Source organism: Chiloscyllium plagiosum, unplaced genomic scaffold (genome assembly GCF_037043375.1).
Source record: "Chiloscyllium plagiosum isolate Xiang-an unplaced genomic scaffold, Cpla_swu_hap1 HiC_scaffold_27, whole genome shotgun sequence".
Lineage (NCBI taxonomy): Eukaryota > Metazoa > Chordata > Chondrichthyes > Orectolobiformes > Hemiscylliidae > Chiloscyllium > Chiloscyllium plagiosum.
The window spans coordinates 53,101,264-53,105,504 of NW_028270165.1; the positions used below are offsets into that span (position 1 = coordinate 53,101,264).

At 47.6% G+C, this 4,241-nt stretch overlaps 1 non-coding gene across 1 annotated transcript; it reads right to left on the reverse strand.

Annotated features, from left to right (window-relative positions):
* Positions 1-3,590: 3,590 nt before the first annotated feature.
* On the reverse strand, positions 3,591-3,662 carry trnaw-cca (transfer RNA tryptophan (anticodon CCA)). Its single transcript has one exon. It is a non-coding gene; the product is annotated as a tRNA-Trp (tRNA).
* Positions 3,663-4,241: the final 579 nt, after the last annotated feature.

Consider the following 4,241-nt stretch of genomic DNA (forward strand, 5'->3'; position numbering starts at 1 on the left):
CGACAATGGTTCATTTAACCGTCCCTTCCGTGTTGGATGCCTGCAGTCCCGCAGCTCATTGCCGTGGGGCTGACTCTCAGTGAGTGAAGGTTTCACTCGGATTCTCTTCATCTGGGGCACTTAGGCTCAGATGTTAACTGCTGCACGGTCGCAGCGATGAAAGCGATGCCCACTTTGCGAGAGATTTTCTGTAAGATTGCTGCGTGAAGACGAATTCTGAACACCAAGCAGGCTGCACAACAATGTACTCATATGAATCTACTTGAGGGAAGAGTCCTCGGTGTCCATTTCTCTCTGACCCACCAGCACAGCATTTTTCTATCTCTCCGATAACAGACGTTTGGAGGAAATTCACAATCAAAGTTACTCACTTCCCACTCATTAGATTACTTACAGTGTGGAAACAGGCCCTTCGGCCCAACAAGTTCACACTGATCCGCCGAAGCCCAACTCACCCATACCCCTACATTTACCCCTTACCTAACACTACGGGGAATTTAGCATGACCAATTCACCTGACCTGCACATCTTTGGACTGTGGGAGGAACCGGAGCACCCGGAGGAAACCCACGCATATACGGGGAGAACCTGCAAACTCCACACAGTCAGTCGCCTGAGGCGGGAATTTCACTCGGGTCTCTAGCGCTGTGAGGCAGCAGTGCTACCCACTGTGCCACCGTGCCGCCCACAAAGTGTAAGTGATACCTCTCACCCCAAGGGATTGGGAGTTAAAGAGCAGAAGAGCGAATGGACTCTTCCCTCCCTCCAGAAAAGCGGACAAGTAGAAACAAATTGGTTTAATTATCCGCAAGTGGAGATAGACCAGTTCCTGGGGATGAGACAAATATCAGCGCCCCGGGGACAGAATGACAAGCAGATGTTCTGGAAACACTTTGCTGCTTGCAATTCTTGGAGCAATGTGGAATGTATTTCGCACTGAGCAAGTTTCAGCTGGCTCAGAGTCTCTCGTGTACATTGCTCTCTGAGTTTATATTTGCACATCGGCGACATGTCTGCACAACAGCACATGACACTACAGCAGTGAAGATCTTTTGATGTCATTCTCGAACAGGCAAGTCACACGCCAGATGAAAAGCTGAATACTTCTCTGGAAAAGCTACCGTGCAATGCAGGAGAATGGCACAGCGGGTGCATGCTGGGATCATAACCCAGAAGCGAAACCATTTTCTACTACTCACTTAATGTCTTTAGTAGCTTTCCCGTATAACGGCGCTCTGTTCTTTTCCTTGCCATGTCATTTGTTTCCTAAAACTTCGGGTATCTGAGCTCAATATATCACATCGATACGCAAGTGAAATTTACACAATTGCGCTGGCACCCTTGTGGAGCTCTGAGTTGTCTTGTCCTGGTCTCTGTCGGTGTGTCCTGATCTCATGTGAAACCTCTGCTCTCAGATGGCAATGAACCGGTGAAATTGAAACACATGACTTGCTGTTTTAGTCCATTTCCCGCAGTAAAGAAACGAACGGTGTAAGAAAAGACTTCCTGCAGGATTGTTGTGTTAAGACAAATTCTGAGCACCAAGCAGGCTGCACCAAAATGCACTGATATCAATTTACCTGAGGGAAGAGTCTCCAGTGTCCATTTCTCTCTGTCCCGACAGCACAGCATCTTTCTATATCTCCGTTAACAGGACCTTTGGAACAAGTTCAAAGTTGCCCATTTCCTACGCAAGTCTGTAACTGACTTCTCCTGCCTCACGTAATAGTGTGAGAGAGCAGAAGAGTGAATGGGCTCTGCCTTCCACCAGCACAGCTTGCAAGTAGAAACGAAATGGTTCAATTATCCACCAGTGGAGAGAGCCCGGTCCCTGGGGACAGGAAAAACAACAGCGTCCTGGAAGCAGCGAGACAGATTGAGAAGCAGATGTTCTTGAAACTCTTCCCTACTTGCAATTCTGGGAGCAATGCACAATGTATTTCGTACTGAGCAAGTCGCAGCTGCTTCCGGAGGTGGCTGCACCCATGGCTGGTGGCTCGTTAGTCTGGGGTATGATTCTAGCTTTGGGTCTTCGAGCATATGCAGCCGCGTGAGAATTCCCGGGTTCCAATCCCAGGTGAACCATCATTCCTTAAATTGACCTGAGCAAAAATACCTGATGAATTTTCTCAAAAAGCCGCCTCGTGAAATAAGATCGGACTGCCTGAACTAGGGACGGCGCAGAGCTGCCATTGCAGTGAACACGGCGAAGGGAAACACTTGTTCAAAGTGAGAACAAGTATTGCAGATTTTTCGCCCGCGCAATCCGAGTCTGAATGAATCCTCCACCTGTATTACGCTCAATTCTGAGGGTGACACTTCAGGAAGCGGGGAAGTGAAGTGATTGCAGACAGCGCTGAACAGGTTAACGTGAATGGTACCGTCCTGAGGAATGTCAGCAATGAAGGGAGATTGGAAAGTTTGGGGCAGCTGTCTTTGGAGAACAGAGGGCTGAAAGCTGGTCTGATTGAAGTTTTTCACGTCATGAGGGTTTTAGACAGAGGAAATAATGCAGTGAAAATGCTCCCAGGCCTGAAAGGATCGAGAACGATTTGGCAGAGATTTAAAGTCATCAGGAAAATAAATAAAAGTGACATTAGACCGTTTTCGCACAGGGAGTGGGGTCAGTAAGTCGCTGTCTGACAGTGACAAAGAGGCAGATTCAATGGACACAAAAGGGAATTCGGTGGGCATGTTCAATGTAACAATGTGCAGATTTACAGGGAGAAGGCGACAGAATGAGACACTTATTTACATATTGTGTTGAACCAGCAGAGCTAAGGTGGGCTGCGTAGCCTCAGTCTGCGCTGTCACACAATTCGTGTTTCTGAGTGAAATCGGAGTTGGACCAACAGAACGTGGGAAATTTGACAACGGGTATATTCTGCTCAACAGGATACTCCATCACAGCAATGAAGGTGTTTTGACATCATTCTCGAAGGTACATGACACAATGTAGATTCAAAACCGAGCATTCCTTTGAATCACGGAGTAATTTGTTTACAGTTATTCAGTTGAGGTGAGCGGAGTTGCGCATTGGGATCCACTCCAGTTGATAGGTCGAAGCCGTTTTCTCCTGTGTGATAGTCCCACCAGCACTCCAATTTGCTGTGCTTCCAGTCAGTAGATGCAGCTCACTATCCCATACTGATACACGGGCCACGATGACCCAGCTGTGGTGACAAGCTTGTGAATGTCTGAGTGCTCTTCTCCTGTCCTCAGTCTGGCTGCTATGATCCGAATCATCAAACCTCTCTTCTCCGAGATCGGAATAAACTGGTGAAGGTGAAACACATCAGTTGCGGTGTGTCCCATGCGCAGGAGGCCCTGCAGTAATTCCCCACGCTGTTTCATCCTCCAAGCAGCATCCTCTCGGTGAATTACGCTTGCCAAAAAAATCGATTGAACCAAATCAGTGTCCGCCACTGGATTTTACTGACACCGTTTATAAAATTCAGGCTCACCGTTAATGTGGAGAGAGGCCGTCAGACGAGAGTGATTGAACGTTTCCGCAAAGAAGATTTGGCTCAACAGACATTCGGAGCAAACGTACTCCTTTATTGATTTGAAATGTAAGAAGTTGACGTTAGTGAGCCTGACGTGATTTGAACACGCACCCTTCTGATCTGGAGTCAGACGCGCTACCGTTGCGCCACAAGCTCACGCATACCCTACACACTCTATTCATGCTTAAGGAAAGTGATCGCACTGCAATGATTTTACGTTATGAGAAACAAGGGAGATCAACAGTTCATGTCCGTTCTGTCTCTCCCTCCTCTCCTTCTGTCTCTCGAAACAATTTCCAACTCTACCTCCATAAAAAGGAGAAAGAACTGTGGATGCTGTGTATCAGAAACAAAAAACAGGAGTTGCCGGTGACCCTTTCACAGAACTGATGGTGATTGGGAAAACGTTGGTTTACATGCAGGAGATAGTGTGTGTGGAAGGGACGAGGATACTATGGGTTTCAGGCCCTAGAATTATTGAATTCGATATTGGGACCAGATGGATGTATGGTCCCCAAGTGTAATATTCGGTGCTCTTCGTTCTGCTGGTGCTGAGCTTCGCTGGAACACTACAGCAAACTTGAGACAGAGATGTTGGCCAGGGAACAGGGTGGGGTGTGGAATTGGCAGGCAACTGGAAGCTCAGGGTCTTTTTTGCAGGTAGAACGTAGATGTTCTGTGCAGCAGTCACCCAGTTTATGCTTCGTTTTCCCCAAATGTAGATGAGACCACATT